Below are 19702 nucleotides of genomic sequence, written 5' to 3' on the forward strand. Positions count from 1 at the left end.
CAATACAAACAAGAACAGCAAGGTCATTTATTCAAACAGGAGCTACCACTTCCTTACACAAGGATACAGCAAACAAGCAGGGATGGGGCCAGGATATAAAGTTCCCTGCATTACCCATCAGGCGACAGATGCATTAAGCGTGGAGGCTGTGAACTTGTAATTGCTTGAGTGGCTTTGCAAACCTGCGGTTGCCTCATTGCCGGACAAGCAGCCCCTTGACAGACGTGTCAGTCACGTTTCAGTGTGCAGCCCCGTTGGAGAGGGTCTCAAAAGAGCTCAGAAGCCTCACGATGTCTAAAGAAAAGCAATCACAACTATCAAAACTGCTCTCACTCAACCAGTGGAACACCTAAAGATAAGGAGTAAAACAAAACTGGGACTCAAAAATGAACAAGAAAAGTCCCACTGAGGAAATTCAGAACATCAGTGCCAACCTGCAGATTGAGTTGATGTTAGGTGGATGAAAATAAAAGTGTGGCTGAAAATGTAAAGGACATCTGGGTCATACTGTCTGAACCACAGATAACATATGGAGGACAGTGACACTCTGTGAAGGGCACAATAAAACATCTTCTGTCCAAACATATTTTCCTGTCCCTACACGTCATTACTAGTGAAGCTCTGCCAGCTCTTCTATTTTTCATTTATTTCTCCTCTCATTGATATGAAGTGTCTTCTTAATTCTACTCACCTTCATCTGCTCCGTCGCCCTCCTCATCTCCTTCAGTGTCTTCTCTTTCTCCTCAATTCTCCTCCTGATTTCACTCAGTGTCGCCTCCAGCTGTTTCTGTTTGGACACACAAAAGGACACATGGAGGTCTTATCAGAATTCACTTTTAGTTTCACTTACTGTCTGAAGAGCTCAGATAAACCTGACAGAAAATCAAACGAGCAACCAGTCGAAATATAAAAAAAGAAAAACACGTTATAACTGAAGCCCAGAGAAAATGAACTCTTTTTAAAACTTAATTCAAGAAATAAGAAAACAAATGAAAGTTAACTAACTCAAATTTCAGTTATGAAGATGAAGAAACAAATGACTCCATGGTGGGCTGCTTTAGGTTGTGAGAGGGGACCACATTAAGCCTCGATTACTAGCGATGGTCAGAGTGATGGCTGGGAAAACACTGAGGACTGAACAGGCGACTGAGACCATCGATAAAGATGAGCAGGGGCTGCAAGACGAGCCAGGGGGCTATAAGCCAGGGTTCAAATCAGCCAGTGGTATACAAACTGGTCATGAAGGAGTGATAAGACAGCATGCTACATATGTGGAGGAGAGCTCAGTGTAGCAGAAAGTCAAATCATAAATCAAACATTCTTCAGCAGTGGACCCCATGTGTCGGTGGGCTACAACAGGGTACATTGACACACAGGTGTGCTCCAGCGACAGATGTGGTGTGTTGTTCTCTTGATTCAAAAGGTGGATGTCCATCTTGTACATGTGGATAGGATGCTGATCAGAGTTTTGGTGGATCCAGTTTTCACTTTAAATGTCTGAATAAGTGGCAATAGTAAGTGCAGGCAGACAGCGGCACAAGAGCAATGTAAAGAGGGAGAAGCTAAGATCAAGGGCAGAGCAGACAACTGGGCTTATCAGATGTCTGTGCCACATACCAGTCCTGGTAAGGCTGTGGAGTTTTGAAAGTTTAACATGAAGCTCAAATTTAAAATAGCAAAAGAGCAGGAGAGAAGAAGAGGAATATACGGCCCAAGAAGAAAACTCCAAACAAACATGACAAATCAAAAGTATTTGAGAACCAAAATCAAATAAATAAGACAATAAAGATACCGAGTCAATACCACAATATCAAAATAGAGCTACATACTAAAAATAACATGCTAACCAAAGGGCTACAGTATATACCAAACAAAACCTCAAATGCAAAACATTCAACCAAATAATACATTTAATAAGTATCCACAGTACTGATGTGTATAAACAACTGGAAATTCAACATGGCTGGACACAACCCACAATGAAACACAAAGACGGACTCTTAGACCTCTTAGGTTTGTCACTAAGATTTCAGAAAGCGTGACCGGGCAAACTCTTTGCACCTAATGACTACAGACCATTGGCACATATGTTTCACATCAATAAAATCTTTTTTGATTGCAGGTCCTGGACTATATGAATGTAGGAGACCACCTGAACCCACACAGCAGTTAATGGACAAAGATTTGAGTTGAGGATCCAATTATCAATCTGCCCTACAAGGCTTATCTTCACCAGGCAGGAGGATTACAGGTATGTGTTTAGATTTCTCCAGTGACTTCAATACCATCCAGGTGGATGAGCATATGGTGTCCTGGATAATGGACTATCTGTGGAGCAGACCACAGTTTATGTGGGCAGCACTGGAGCACCACAAGGAACAGTCCTGTCTGCTTTGGTCTTCACTTTGTACAACTTTGACTATAAATAAAACAGCAGGTCATGTCACTTGCAGAAATTCTCAGATGATTCTGTACTTACAGGGTGTACTGATAAAGGGGATGAGACAGAGGAGAGGAGTCAATGGGAGAACTTTGTTTCTTGGTGCAAAGAGTATCGTGTGCACCTTAACATCAGTAAGGACAAGCAACTGGTGATTGATTGTCACCCACTATGGGAACTCTATGTCCGGTCACTAGTCAAGGAGTGGATGTAGAGGTGGTCCACTCCTACAAGTACTTGGGGGTTTACATCAATGACAGGTTGGAACACAGAAGAATTATAGAAGAAAACGCAGAACAGACTTCTCCTTCCTTAGTATATTGTGTTCCTTTAATGCAGGATATATTATGTTCTATAACTCTGTAATGGCCAGTCTGGTATACTGAGTGGTAACATCACTTCAAGAGAGGCCCACTGAATCAACAAACTAATTAAGAAGGCAGACTTAGATATGGAACACACTCTGGAGCCCCTGGAGCTAGTAGGGGTGGAGAGAATGAAGATAAAACTAAGTGCCATTATGAACAATGCTGCACTGTGACACGTCAGCTGAAGGGAATCAAGAGGCTCCTTTATACCAACCAAACCAACCAACCAACCAACCAGCATGATACACATTTATAGTGCCTTACTGGGTCTGCTCTCTCATCATTAGCCATTTCTTTTTTTAATTCTTCTGTCTGTTTGAGTTGCTTATTTCTCTTTTGTTAGATTTCTAGTTTTTTTGAGTTTGTCTAAATGCTAAATTTCCCATTAGAACACATGAAGTGCTACCTACTTACCTACCAACCTACTTACCATCTATTATATAGTGCCTTTCACATCTATCTATCTATCTATCTATCTATCTATCTATCTATCTATCTATCTATCTATCTATCTATCTATCTATCGCCACACACGTGCGAGTAGATGGCAGCTAATGGGTCTAAGTAATGATAATAAAATATCCGACCCAGGGGCGGCGGAGTGCGCTGACTGTCTTTCTCAGTTCCCTACAGATCTTTCCCGGGAAATCATGCAAGATGTCACTTCCGAAGCCGGCCCCTTTGATGACATCACTTCTGAAGCCGGCCTCTTTGATGATGTCACTTCTGAAGCCGGCCCCTTTGATAACGTCACTTCTGGTTCCAGCCATTTTGATGAAATCAGTTCATTTTCAGAACTTTAAAGCCTCCATCTTGGGCTACTATAGGCAGTTCTGTTTTGGACTCTGTGATAAGCACATTGTGCTTCTGATTTAAAAACCTTTTTGCAGCTCAGAAAAACAATATACGGATGGCTGCCCCAAACCTTTATGATGTCTTGGACTCTTAATTGTCTATCTATCTATCTATCTATCTATCTATCTATCTATCTATCTATCTATCTATCTATCTATCTATCTATCTATCTATCTATCTATCTATCTATCTATCTATCTATCTATCTATCTCTTTCACATATGTTAGTTCTATAGTGTCATTCTTTCACATCTGTTAGTTCTATAGTGTCATTCTATCTCTCTATGAAAGAGTCCTCCATGTCCAGAGTCATATGTAAACCTTCAAATTGTACATCATGCACACATTTCTCTCAACTCTGACTTTCTAAAGTGTTCCTGGGTAAAAACTCTAATGATGAACACCACCATCTGACACATCATGTCTTGTGCCCTGTCTCACCAGGATAGACTCCAATTCCCTACCATCATAGACAAGAACATTTAAACTCCTCAGATGGATGCCTGGAAGTCTCTAATCAAACTAGTTTTAGAAATTTCTTAACTTTTGTTATTTCCTTTGTTGACATTAAACACTAAACCCCACTCACCTGTTTTTCCTCTCTTTCTGTCTCCAGCTCCACCGTTTTATGCCCACTGTGCCCATTCACCACACACATCACACAGATGCAGGTCTCATCAGTTTTACAGAATATCTCCAGACTCTTGTGATGTTCTGCACAGATCTCCTCCTTCCGATTTCTAACTGGATCAGTCAGCTTGTGGTCCTTCCAGGCCGCTATTTCAAAGTGGGGCTGTAGGTGAGTCTGACAGAAGGAAATCATGCAGGTCAGACAGGACTTCACTGCTCTGAACTTCTTCCCAGTACAGGTGTCACACTCCACATCTCTAGGGCCGGCATAACTTTGAGATGGATGAGGACTGAATCTCGGCTTCTTTATTTTTTTAACAATTTCATTCAGCATAGTGTTTCTGTGAAGTTCAGGCCTCGTAGTGAAGCTCCTTCTGCACTGAGGACAGCTGCACTCTTGGCTCTGATCCCAGTAGTCAGTGAGGCACTTCAGACAGAAACTGTGACCACAGACAATCGAGACAGGGTCACTCAGGATGTCCAGACACACCGAGCAGGTGATCTCATCCTGTAATCCAAACACCTGGGCTTCGGCCATCGTCTGTCAGAGGAAAGGGAGACAGAGAGAATCAGTCAGAGAAATGAGAAGATTTAAAGTGAAACCTGACAGCAGACAAGAGAGGACATTAGAGGAGACAAAAGTCAGAAACAGAGCTGGGCGTCTGGTAACGTAACTCAAGTTTTATGAGATGTGTATTGTGACAGCACCAGATGGTCCTCGGCAGACTTAGACAGAAGCTGTTTGTGGTGAGAGGGGTCTGTAATGGTGTGTGTGGGTGTGGAAGCTCCACGTTGAGGTAGCTTTGGTGCGGGTCCCAGTGGTCAGGTGACCTGATTGCTTGTTATGGTTAGCTGAGCTGTTCTCCATTGACATTCTCCAGGTCATCAATCGATGGATAAAAGGCACCTGGGCAGAGTGCTGAGCAGAGAGGGTCTCTGCCAGCTGAGAAGGCTCAATGGGGTGAACTGGGTAGACGGATGGAGAAAGATGTGCTGTGCTGGAAGAAATGGAGCAGAAGCTGATATCTGCATAGATTTAGACTGGGCTTTATAACTTATATATCAGTGTTTGTATTGTCCACAAGCACCGCTCTTTATTGTGGATTATGTATTTGGATTATTTAATTATTTATTGAGGTGCACAGCAGTTTGGGGTTAGAGAACAGAGACGAGAAACAGTAGCATGCCAGGTGGTGTAATGATGAGCATGCTTGCCTTACACATTTGATTCGTGTTCATATATTGTGATGTGCAAGTCTCTGTACTTTATCAAAACCTGCTTTATTAATCTTGAAACAGGAACAGCACAGTTATTTATTGCTGCGGGATCTACCACTCCACTATACACAGACACAGCAAATGGCCAGAGTCGGGCCAGGCCGGCGGCCATGATTTACTGTCCCCTGAATTTATAACATTCCTGGCATCACCCATCGGCCACAGGCACTTATAGCACAATCTCAATCAGCTCGTAGTTGTGTCGCGGTGCTGCGAACTTGAGGTTACCTTGGCAACAGACAAGCAGTCCTCCATCGATGCGGCAATTGTGCTTTGGTGTGTCGTCCCATTGGGGGTCCCAAAATAGTTCAGAAACCTCACAATATTTAATTCTTTCCTTAATTAATATATTAAGAACAGTTTTGTTCTAATGAGCAGTGTTAAGGGTAATAATGTTCTCTAGTAGGTAATGCTTAGAAAGCCGGCTAATAAACTTCTGAACCCGACTAGCAACAGTTGTGAAGGCATCAGGCATGTAAAGTCTGCCACGTGTTAATATTCTTCACTCCACACTCCACACCGCTAACCCCACTGCTGCCCTTGATGTGGACCTGAGGACTCCACCATCATAACCTGATTTCCCAGCCACTGCTTCAGCGTCCATATCCACATTAAGAGATCATACATCTACAGCTACAATTTGGGGGGCCAATGCCCACCAGCTTCTCTTCTACAGCCAGGAAACGCTTAGTGGCTCAGGAGATTCAGAATTCCCCCTAAACTTTTTGTTTATTTCATACTCTTTTCTTCTCTCTGTATTTCTTTTTCTTGTTTAATGTAATTTGTTTCTAATTTTTACCAATCATGCTTCCCATTCTCATCTTTCTTCTCCTATTTACAGCAAAATGTGGTTTCTTAGGAACAGAGGAAAGTGAATTAGGAAAAGAAAATAAGAGAGTGAGTGAAACAGAGAAAGAAAAGAGAGGAAAACAACAAGAGCACAAAACAAAAAGACAAATGAAAGTAGGCCAGCACTTGTGTGACACACACACACACACACGGTCAACCCAGCAGGGGACATGAAGTGTCAAAGTGTCATTCATCACGATGATCAAATAAATAACATCACAAACTCACACGTACAAACTCCTCACTGCTTAGACATTCACAAGACTGCAGAATACAAACTGAACCTTCAGGACCTAAATACAAAAGACAGACATGGCCGCTGTTAAGAAGGCCTTGCCAGCCTCAGATCTGTTCACTAAATAACAAAACTGTGTGTCCAAATGTGGCACAAAGCGACATGCAGCTCATAAAATACAAAGCAGACTGCTGACCCACCACTTAGTTCCCAGCACAGGCCCTGAGACAGATTGGGGGGTCTGCTGTCATTAAAGAATTTTTTGGTGGGCTCACCAGCTCTCGCTTTATTTCTTGGCTGTTCCTCTGCTCCACAGATGATCTTCAGGTCCTCTTAATTAGAGAAGTTGGACATGAGAAGTTCATCTGGAGAGCCCAACAACAATGAGCAGGCCGGAATGTGCCGAGTGTCATTAAAGGCTTTAGTCATCAAGTGCCTGCGGGTCTCTTTTATGTTTTTGTGTCCAAACACAACTTGTAACAGAGTTGGACTTTCCATAGACTTCACTCTTATGTGATGAGATGAGCTGCAGGGTTACAGTGGCAGACATCACCATTTCTGTCACAGGGTCTGCCTTATTATGGGAGGTATTTTCTGCAAAAATGGAAATGAAAATTTTAATTATATATTATATAACATATAATTATATCTCAATATATATTATATCTCAGGCTTAAATCACACTATTTTATGGTAGCCATGTTTAAATGATATGTAAGTGTGCTCCGTGTAATTCAAATGGCAGGTGGTTGAACATTATGGAGTTGACTGGGATGAACCATCTGGACGTGTTGAGGAGGGATTCAAAGTTCCTGAGGTCCAACAACCAGGAGAGCTCACAGCAGATGACCTGAATTCACTCCCGGACCCCAATGTTCCCTTTCCAGATGCAGTGGCCACTTACTGTAACAGCCAAATAAATCAAATGCCAGGATGGTCTCAATATTTGTACTGAGGCTCATGTTGTACTTCATTTGCTGTCCCTCAATTAGTTAACTTTATGAGATCATCTCACATTTCCCTGTGCTGCTCTAACACTTCATTCAGTGTGAACACCGTGATAAAAGTGATGCACTGCATTTGAGATTTCAGAATTTATTAATGCTACATTTATAACTGCTATAACATGGCTACTGAATAAAACCTTTACAATCAAAAACTGGCACCAACTGCTTTAACTGGATAAGGGACGAGCCATTGAGGGGGCATATTGAGGCTTGTGCCCACCTACAGGTGTTTCTTAACAAGCTACATCCCATTTACCAACTCTGTTTATGTGAAGAGTCAGAAAGGGACAAAGCTGTACTGCTGAGGGGAACTCCAGCAAAACATCATCTGATAGATATGAAAGGCACTATACTGTATAATAGATGGATAGATAGATAGATGTGAAAGGCACTATATAATAGATAGATAGATGTGAAAGGCACTATAAAATAGATGGATAGATAGATAGATATGAAAGGCACTATATAATAGATGGATAGATATATGTGAAAGGCACTATATAATAGATAGATAAGGCACTATATAATAGATAGACAGATAGAAGGATAGATACTGTATTTAGCCCCAAATTACAAACACAAAGATGACCTGCACTTGAGGGGACATTAAATTGTCAATTTTAGTCCTTGAGGACACCACATTAAGCCGAAATGCATTTAAGACTGAAGTCAAGTGTGATGTTTCATTTTGCCTTAAATGTGTTTACTTTGTCTTTCATGTTTCTTTCATCTGCGGTGGGCTGGCACTCTGCCCGGGATTTGTTTCCTGCCTTGTGCCCTGTGTTGGCTGGGATTGGCTCCAGCAGACCCTCGTGACCCTGTAGTTAGGATATAGCGGGTTGGATAATAGATGGATGGGTGGATGTTTCTTTCATTTTTTATTGTTTTGTAAATGGTATTGATTTTATTGTTGTTGATGAATATTCTGCTCCTAAATCTTATGTTTATTGTGTTTGTTTCATTTTCTTGTGTGTTCCTTGTTCATTTTATGCGCAGCCCAGGTGGTCTTGGTCACATGACACTGCAGCCGGAGCTCCACCCCCAGGGGTATTTAAGAGGAAGCTGCTGGTGAAAGAGCGGCTCCAGCACTGAGCTTTGTCCTGTCCTGTGGACTGTGCATCACATTTTGATTTTTGGGGTCCTATTTCAGTCCCCTGCTCATATGAGAAGGTCCTGTCTTTAGTTTATGATTGTTGGATTTTACTCACTTCAGGCTTTTCGTTCTTTAGAGGATTATAGCAAGTTGTGTTTGGTAACCAAGGCAACTGTCACCTGTTAACCCTCTCCTGACCAGCATGAAGATGAAGCTTAGCAGAATGCTCAGTGTTGAGAATTCATGAAACTCCGATTTGATGAGAAACACAACCTCAGAGGAGGTGTAGAAAAGTTTATTATTAACATATGTGATGTTGCTAAATGCTCCTTTAAAAAATCTTACATGGTGATTATAAAATGGTAACAGTTTATAAATAAATCTACCCTTTGAATACACAAAGATTAATAATAAACAACATTTAAATTATGTCATGCATTGTCACCATTTTTGTCAGTGACATGATTTTTTGAGTGTATCTGATGCTGCTCTATTCTTCGGTACACTGTTATTTAAATGACAAGAATTAATAATATGTCACATTTAAGTTTTTATGCCATTTATCTCCATTGATCTTTTTTTAAGCAAGAAGTAAAAGGAAAATTAATAGTAATAAAAAATATAAAATAAAAAAGTCGTGTTCCATAATGTTAAAGTCACCAGTTATGAGAAGAACTAATTCTAAGTCAGTGACCCTCGAGCACTAAAGCAGCACAGGATGTTCATAATCAAGTAATACTGCACTTCAAAAAGTCCATTAAAATTATGAAGAGAATCAGTGCCACAGGGCGGCCATGGCAGAGTCCCACACCCTCCAGGAATGAGTCTGACTTACTGCTGCCAATGTGAGCCAAGCTCTCACTCTGGTGGTACAGGAGCTGAATAGACCTTAACATCTGGCACAGGACCCCCTACTCCTGAAGCACCCCCTCATAGGCCACAGTCACATGTCTTTTCCAAGCCCACAAATCACACGCAGACTGGTTGGGTTTACTCCTCAAGAACCCGTGTGATGATAAAATGCTGGCCCAGCGCTCCATGAAAAGGAGGAAATCTGCATTGACCCTCCTGAATCTGAAACTCAGCTGACAGCCAAACCCTTCTTTCCTGAACCCTGGCGTAGGGTCCTGTGTGTCACTTCTGTGAAAGGACATTTCCACTAATTCATGGTGTCAATTTGTGATTATCAAAATAATTACAAAACGAACACATCAACAAGCTGTTTGTCAAGAATAAGTCAGAAAACAGGAAGGTAAGAGGATCTAAATACCAACAAAAATGGCAGTACGGTAGGGCCAGTGAGGGGCCAAGGGGCTTAATGACAGCAGTCGTTAAGGAATATCGATTAAGGAGTGGAAGGGAAAATTATAATATAAATATATAAAAGTAATGAGACACCATAAACCAAATGAAAATGGCATCACATTACTAGAAATAAATCTAAAATAAACAGGCATAGACACACAAAGGGACCTCAGTCATCCAGCTTTAAATAGTATAAATTAACATTAAATTATGATTAACATTACATTGATGCTTGTAAATATATTCTATATACCACCACCATGAGTCCTGCGGTGGGTTGGCACCCTGCCCAGGATTGGTTCCTGCCTTGTGCCCTGTGTTGGCTGGGATTGGCTCCGGCAGACCCCCGTGACCCTGTGTTCGGATTCAGCGGGTTAGAAAATGGATGGATGGATGGATGGATGATTGACTGTGTGTGTGATGTTCTCATTGTGGAAAGCTGTGACACCTTCACTCCAGATGGAACTGGACCCGTGCCTTCTATAAAGTCACACTTTTAGCTCATCACTCCACAGGACATTATCCCAGATGTTCTGGGGGTTAATCAAGGTGTCTTTTGGTAAATGTTAGATGAACCTTCATGTTTCTGTTGTTCAGCAGTGATGTTTGATGTGAAACTCTCCCCAGATATCATTTTAGCACAGCGTCCTTCTAATGGTGGAATCATCAACACTGACATAAACTGAGGTGAGACATTCAGACCTGCTTTGTCATGTTGAATTGTCACTGTGTCACAAGCTCATGCCTAATGGTGTCACGGGACCTTCACTCTTTTACTGATCTGGAGACAGGCTGTGCATTAAAGTGACAATGAGGTGACTGTCACATCACATTACAAATCCAAAAGAGCAAAACTGAAATCGTCACATCTGTCACAGTGCCAGGCATGTCTGGCCACTGCTGTGCTGTCTAGTGCGCCGGGGGATTTGGTGGGTCTCTGCCATTCTAGAACTCTCTGTTAAGGATGTCGCTGTACTTCTGTGATTCTAAATCAGAGTCTGACACCCCTGATGTACACTCATGTAAAGTGACCAACAGGCCACCTCAACACACAGCTGACGGCTTCTTTTAAGGCAGCCCCTGTGAAAAGACCCCCAGCTTTGACCACTGTAACCCTGCACCTCCTCTTCATGTAGAACTGAAGGATCTGGAGAGTCAAACTCTGTGAAAGGTTGTGCTTGGACACAAATATGTAGAAGACTATGGGCACACGATGGTTAAAGCCTTTAAAGACACTCAGCAGATTCTGGTTTGCTCATTCTTATTGGGCTCTCCAGCTGAACTGCTCACCGGACGTCTCTGAGTGCGAGGACCTGAAGACTGACTGTGGTGAACAGGAACAACCAAACCATAAAGTGAGAGCTGTTAAGTCTTCATAACGTCTTTAAACACCAGTGAGCCAGTGTGTCATATACCAGTGGGTATGCTGGGCACTGATTGGTACTTTAGTGGGGTTCAGTGTTTTAGGGTTTCAGTGTTTTAGCTGCTTGTCAGGTTTGTGTTACATTTGAACCTGTTTTAGTAGATACTGCACAGTAAATGGACCTGATGCCGTTACAAAATGCCGTCTTCACAGCCCCCATTCTGCTCTTTTCATGGCCAAGTACTGAAGCTCAGATTCTCCTCCTGCAGTCCTTTGAACCTCTGAGTGGTGAGGAGTTTTTACAGGCGAGTTTGTATTCTTATGGATTTGGTGGTCCTGACGAGAATCTGTTACACCTTGAGCATGGGAAAGGCTATATAAATTAAACGTATTATTAATTATTATTATTATTACTACTACTTCATACCCTCTCCTGGGGCCTCATGTATAACGCCGTGTGTAGATTTGACACTCGGACATGACGTGCGGACAAAAAACAGAAATGTGGGTACAAGAAAAATAAAGAAAAAACAACCCAGATTCATAAATCAGTGCGAACACCAACGTCCGCGCACTTCCGCTCCATAAATCGGTCAGCGTGAACTGTGACGTACGTGCACGCGCCTACCGCATCACACCGACTCCTCCCAGAATTACTCCGCTTTGAATATGCAAATCAATATAAATAGCACCTTGAGTGAAAAAACAATGGCAAAAGTGTGGGGGAAATGGAAGAATTTCACCGAATACCAAGTGGAAGTAATAAAAACGTACAGCGTGTTGGTTTAAACAGAGATAGGAACAACAAAAGGAAGTTAATAAAGTGACAGAGTGGCGGAGAAACTCGAAGATTCAAGTTCAGAAAGTCACACAGTGCACGAAATAAAAAAGAAGTGCTGGTAGTCAGATATCACAGTCACCGTAGCCCACCGTCTGAGTGTCACATGGAAGGGTCTCAGGGTACAGAGAAAGGTGGGGGGTCGAAATGTTAAGTTTAATCTCGAAATGTCCACTTTAATCACGTAGTTGATTTTGTCATTGAAGCAGAACGTCATAAACTTCATCTTAAATCGTTTCATTTTCTATTTTCTCATCTGCTCTCGTAACTAAAGCAGCTCGTTAAATGTTTCGTGTTCTGTGTGTGAATCTCTACGCGCTTCTTCAACGGGCTTTCTGTGACGCCGACAGCGCGCATGACTCTCGTGATATCACAGCTCTGTGAACAAATGAAATACTAAGATGAATACTTGATAGGATTGTCACGAGGAGAGGGATTAATACATGGAGGACCACAGTTAATAAGACTTAATATGGGGCCGCTAATTTAATTTAAAAGGAATTGACATCTGACTTGATGGAGGAATTACAAAAAATAGGAATAATAAAATGAATTGTATATGTTATATTAAATATGAATTAAGAAAATGACATTAAAACTTCAATTTATTATTACGAAAAAATTACAATACGAGAAATACAATGCAAGAAGAGATACTACAAAACTACAGTACAACAAATTAAGCTGTTAAACATTATTTGACATTTATTTATCAAGCTTTCTTTTCCACGAAATCATTTATTATATTTTCATATCCAATGGATTCACAGAATTCGTTTTCTATTGCAAGTTGTGCTAAACTTGACAATCTCTCCTATCTCATGCAGGGTGGCTCGTAGATAATTCTTAATTATTTTCAGCTTTTCAGCCTCGATAAACTTCTCTCCGCTGTAGCTGTCGTCACAGGAATAGTTAATAATATTCACAAGTAAGAAACGAAATTATGATAAGACTCGCTGATATCTGGTAATATTTTAGGCAATCTAGGGGTTTACAATTCGACGGTGTATTCTTAATACGATAGAATAATTTTATTTCTTTAAATAATTCTAATCCATTGATATCACAACTATCTCCATCCGTTAATAAAATATCTAAATCCCAGCAATATTTTTAAGTTCTCCATAAATTTTACTTTTGTAATATTGTACAGAAATCCGAAGTAATTCTTATTTAATTGCTGGAATCTTTCTTCAATTAACCTCGTTGCTTGCTCTATGATTTTTATAACATAATCAGTATAACATTTCTTCCCAGGCTCTTTTATTGATTCACCCTTCATTTCATATCATAAAAGCGCTAAGATGTTTCACTCCTGTACTCTTAAATCTTACACTTCAATGTTATTTTCTGAACAGATGTGTCTGACTGTTTCCTTTATTGTATCAAATCCATTATCTCGATATGAAATTAAATAATCGTTTAAATATTTTAAATGCGTTGTTGCAGTGTTTGAATCAGCAAAAATATTTGGTAAAATTTTGCTAACTTTATTAACAGCGACAAGTATTTCGTACCTTATAACTGTTGCTAAAACAAATTCTTAATTTAATTCATAATGCGTCAATGATTGGGCCTCACTTCTTATTTTTGGATCTTTGATCAATTCACTGATTTTTTCCAATGTTTTACAAATTTGATTTAATAAATGAAAACGAATCGGCTTCACGGACTGAAATTTACATTTCCCATCTAGTTGGTGCCAACAGTTTTAGCGTTATTTCCGGCAAATGTTTCGTGAGAACAGACCACCTGACGCAGAAAATATCGTAGAAAGTCTTTGAATTGTTCAAAAAATGTCACTGCAATAGGATTACACGAGGCCATATCTCTCAAGAATAAATGTAAACGATGAGCCGTACATGGAACTGAAAAGGCTCAGGATGTTCATTCAGATTCTTGTTTGCACTCCTTGGTGCTTCCCAGCCACATTGGCGCCGTTATCGTCAGCTTGTCCCCTGAAGTCTCAGAGAGATAACCCTGTATCGGCAAGATGGCATGTGAGCCCCTCAGTTAAATCAAATCCTGTAGTTTAACAACTGATAGAAAATCAGGGAATATCTTTCATTGTGACGTCATCATTTTGTTAATGTTAACTGACTGACTGATATCTGTTAGCGTCCAAAAGAACGGAACATATTTACTTTTCTTAATGTGCTCCTTTATTTCGGTTTTTAGCAATTAGTTTGATCATTTCATTCTGAATTTCCCTACTTAGTTAATGATCCGATAATGCCTTATTCGAAACTCTTCTCAAATGCTCATCCATAGGAGGATCAAATGTGGCTGTCATTTCAATAAGTCCAAGGAGTTTTGTTATTATTTTCTGTAAATAAATTTGTTGCTGGAACCACGAATGGCGTCATTAAGTTCCCTAAATATTGAACACAGCATACGATTCGTCGTAAAACCTGCGCCGATGTTCTTTTTCGGCATTTATTTGACGTTGCTGCAGATTGTCAATAGTTTGCTGAGTTTGTGATAATTTTTGCAAGTTCAAAAAATTGCATTTGTGATTTTAATGGGACAAAGATGCTTCCTGCTCCTTTATTCGTGTGCTTAAATGTGTCCAATCACAAGTCCATCACTAGCCACGGTTGATCTTGATGAATTAGTGGGAAAACAAAAAACAGTAAAAACAATATATACTTTGTTATTTTTCACTGATCTAATAACCACTTGCGACGCCCTTTTTCACTGTTCGGCCACGTCCCGAGATCGTCATTATTATCGATTATCGATCAATATTATCTTCATTCATTTTAATTGTTTCTTCCATTTAGTGTAAAATTGTCTCTGTTCGAACTTCAATGTCCTCTTCATCAGACTCTGAATCAGGTCCAGATCGGGCCGGGAGCGCAGTTCACTTTTCCTTTTCATGTCTATCTTTTTTTTTTTTTTTTTTAATAATCCACCTTTCTACATTTATTTGTTTCCTTTTTTCTGCTTTCTTTCTTTTCTGTGCTCCACTTTCATATTTTCTATTTCCGTCTCTCTCGACTGGGACCGGCATTCATTTTTAATGTCTTTTATGCGCATTGATTAACCCGTCAATTAAATAATAAAGAAAAAAAAAAACTTATGAGACCATCGCTTGCAAAAATGATTACAACAAAAGAGTTACCGTTAGCTTAACTGAAGCTTTTTACCAGATTTAAAAATTTATGAATATTCGTTTGAGCGTTGAAAGAGCGTATATTAAAAATTCGATGCGTCTTCTAGGTTACATTCTAAGGAAAGAGATCACTAACAAAACTAGAAACTTTATCAGATATCACGATAAATCTTAAAACGTTTATAAAAAGTGATAAACTATTCCATGGCTTTTACAACATTAGAAAACTAATATTCGTATTATGTGTACATTTGAGATAACGAAATGTATAAAACTATTAGATGTAAGTCAAACAAAAGAACAAAAACTAAACCGATTGCTTACATGGCCGCAGCGAACGACTTCACTTCCTCGGATTCAGCTCGTCTATCGATGTTAGTTCAGATTGTCGTCATTTCTCTTCGGCCACACGTATAAGCTACTAATAGTGATCCTGTTCATCTCCATGTAGTTCGCCAGTACATAACCAGCTTATGACAGGACGGCGTGACGACTAATAAACTGAACGGCTGAGTCGGGTGTGTGTTGTGATTCACTAGTTTTACTTTTGACGGTACGGTGGCGCAGTGGTAGCGCTGCTGCCTCACAGTAAGGAGACCTGGATTTGCTGATCGGGTCCTCCCTGTGTGGAGCTTGCATGTTCTCCCCGTGTCTGCGTGGGTTTCCACCGGCTGGGATTGGCTCCAGCAGACCCCCGTGACCCTGTAGTTAGGATATAGCGTAATGGATGGATGTCCGGCGGATTTAAATGAATAAATGTGATAAATATTTACTAATAATCAAAAAAGTTTTAGCACTTTGGGCGAAATGCAAAAGATCTTATAAATAAGAAGCTACTGGGCGATATAATGATCATTTTTATCCATCCATCCATTATCCAACCTGCTATATCCTAACTACAGGGTCAAGGGGGTCTGCTGGAGCCAATCCCAGCCAACGCAGGGCGTAATGCTGGAAACAAACCCCGGGCAGGGCGCCAGCCCACCGCAGGATAATTTTTATAAAGTCTAAAAATGTATTAAGATGAAATATTTTTCCAATTAATACTTTCATCCAATAATAAGATTTATTTACTGAGCGACGTTACTAGATGAGCACTTTCATTCGGTGGCCCAGTACAAACTTACCGTTCGCCTGGAGCTTACGGCGGCCCTGAATGGATGTATTAAACATGGGGGCACAGTGGCGCAGTGCTAGCAGTAAGCTGGCGTCCCCAATGGCGGTTCTACATTAAATTGCTCCCCGGGCGAGACTCCCTCCGGGCACCCCAAAACAAAAAAACATGACAAAACTACACATTTTGTACACACCACACGTTTTATTGAAGTAATTCCGTCATTCCGTAACAGACCAATTTTTGCAAAAAAAAAATAAATAAATAAACTGCTCATAACTTAATTATACTCTGTACAAACCAATATTATTTAAGAAAAAATATTTTAAATTATTAAGAATAATATACAAATAAAATATAGAATAAATCACACTAAAGAAATTAAATTATTTCACTGCAGAACAGAAAACACAAACTGAAACTAAAATCTGACATTTCTGGCCTTTCTAGATGCAAAGTCATCAATAATGGCATCATATGAGATATGCTCCCCTACTGAATGATTAATGCTTATGACAGCAAGGCCAGTGAGCCGTTCCTGAGACATGGTTGACCTCAGGTATGTCTTGATTAACTTCAGTTTGGAAAAGCTCTCTCTGCTTGAGCCACAGCCACTGGCAGGGTAAGTGCAATCCTGAGAGCAGTCCAAAAGTTGGGGTAGATCTTAGATAGATCCTTATTGTGCATGAAAGTGATAAGCTCAAGGAGGCTCATGGATTTTGATGGCAGGTGAGGGAAGTTCTTGATTTCCTGCAAAAGCTCTCTACTGTCCAAATCAGAATGCCCTGCGAAGTGCAGTGTGGTACCTAGTGCATTGCACTGCTCTGCCAGCTCCTCATCTGCAAGACTAGGGAAATTTGTCAAAACCCCAAATTTGTTTCCCACATTTTCCAATGTGGTCAATCTCTCCGCGATGGCTGACAGGGCTGCATCAAGAACAACATTGAAGAATCCAATCTCCAACTTCCTAAGGGCATCACTGAAAGGCTCATCATGTGATTCATATGAGAAGTGGCGCTTTGTGGACCTTAGCCTTTTTAGTTTCAAAACAGCTTCCACATTCGTTTCTTCACAAATGTCTTTGGCCGCCATCTGTGCAGTCACAAAGCCACTTTTAGGCCCTGTAGCTCTGGAGACCTTGCTCAGTCTTCTTCAAAAGATTCACAGCTAGGTCGACATGCATATTTGGAGACTGCATGGCTACAATATTACTCTTAAAATTGCAAATTTAAATAAACATGCCCTAACATGTATACAATATAATCTAATCTAAGGGAGGAACAATTAGCTCCTTGGTTAATTTACTGCCTCAAATGATATGCTTTGTCACGTAACAGAGTTATAGCAAATGGAAAATGTTTGTCTTTTACACAGTCTACACATATGTAAATTACACTGGCTATTTACAGTAGCCAACACAAACAATGGAAATAAATAACTGTACTTGCAACAGTTTTGTTGCAAAGCATAATTTTGTGGTTAAATTTAATTAGATCTCGTGTTGTATACACTGTTGAAAAAACAATAGAACCCTGCCCAAAAATAACAGAAAATGTAATGGATTTAATGGATATAATGGGAATTGTATTGGTTTTAATGGTAAGTATAACAGTGTCTGCTGGTATATGATGGATTCTATTGGTGGGTGGGATGGTAAATCCTATTGCAAAAGTGCCCAAAACACACTACAATAAGGAATTTTGTAATAGTTTCACTGGAAAAAAGTTAATTGTTCACAATGGTATTTAATAGAAACCATTAGAATTTCTGTGATGGTTTGTATATTAGGCTTTTACTGTGTTTTTTTTTAGCAAGGTAAGCATAGCATGCATCATAAGCAAGAAGGCTAACAAAGTAAGAGTTAACGTTATACCACTAATTAACACAATGACATGAATACCTTAATCATACAGAGAGAATATTGTTGCATACCTTTATCTTTTGCCCGTTTCTCCTCATCATCTTTTCTTTTTTTCCTAAATTGGGCACCTGACAGCTTTGGCCTTTTTCTCTCCATCGCTGTTGTTTACTAAATAATCGGCAATCAACAGATTTCCCATCATCCCCAACGCTGTCACTCACGACCAGAAGTCAAGACTAAACCAATTCACCTCCACATCATAATCGTTTTTTATTACCTATTTTTATTAGCCATTTCACACAATTAAATAAATAAAAATGTGCCAATTATTGGTCTGTGTTTCAAATATTTTGAATGAAATGTGCGTTATTTGTAAGAAAGTCAGGTGTCACTGACATAGTTTAGCCCCCCTCCTTGTCCGCTTCATTTGGGAGAGGTGAACTGTACTCTGCGCCTCCTCCCCAACCGCCCCTCATCTCCTCTCCTCTCCGGTCGCTCAGCTTCGGTGCGGCTCCTTCAGCAGCAGGGGCGGCGCAGGTATCTTAGATAATAGAAAACCGCTTCGTGTGCCGCCCCCCACGTGTCATGAAAATGCCGCCCCGGGCGGCTGCCCCGTTCGCCCATGCCTAAAACCGCCACTGGGCGTCCCGTCCGGAGATTGTTCCTGCCTCCCGTAAGATAGTGTCCAACTGTAACGATGCGGGTCCTGCTCCACGCTCCCTCTTCCTTTTTACACCCCCTCGAAGCCAACACCGTCGGCAATGTAACCAGGTGAGCTGGTCTAGGGGGACAAATCAGCCTGAGCAAGGGGATGGTGTAAATTTCAAACGGTTAAATCAAGGCTAAAATGAGACTAAAATCCTGCAGCAGACATTGGGGTCACACCAGCCAAGCACAGCTCCTTCCCAGTCTCTCCAAGCTCACCCAAGGCTTGCTCAGCTGGGGAGACTTCAACCGCCGCGGCCCTCACACTACCGACGCCCGTCTTAGCTGCCTTCGCCTGCGTCTGCCAGACCGCTCGGGGTCGGCTGTCCTTCCGTTAGAGATGGGGAAATCATACCGAAGCGTCGAAGCTTGTGCCAATCTGAAGGGTAGTGAGTCGAATCTCTGTGTCGGAGCTCGTGGCGAAACACCGCTGTCACGTGACCCGTGACGTTTGAAACCTCGGACGTCATCAGTGCTTCACAGCGCGCTTTGTTGGTTTGACAGCTTTGGCGCTAAATTAACAGACAGCCTGTATAAAATACATTACATATATTCTCATTGAACAATGTGGGGTTGTGAGGAGAGAGAGATTTGGAGAGCTTTGGTGACAAATGGCGATTAACAGCGGAAAACGGCGTCCAGAAGT

The sequence above is a fragment of the Polypterus senegalus genome, chromosome 8, assembly GCF_016835505.1.
Source record: "Polypterus senegalus isolate Bchr_013 chromosome 8, ASM1683550v1, whole genome shotgun sequence".
Lineage (NCBI taxonomy): Eukaryota > Metazoa > Chordata > Cladistia > Polypteriformes > Polypteridae > Polypterus > Polypterus senegalus.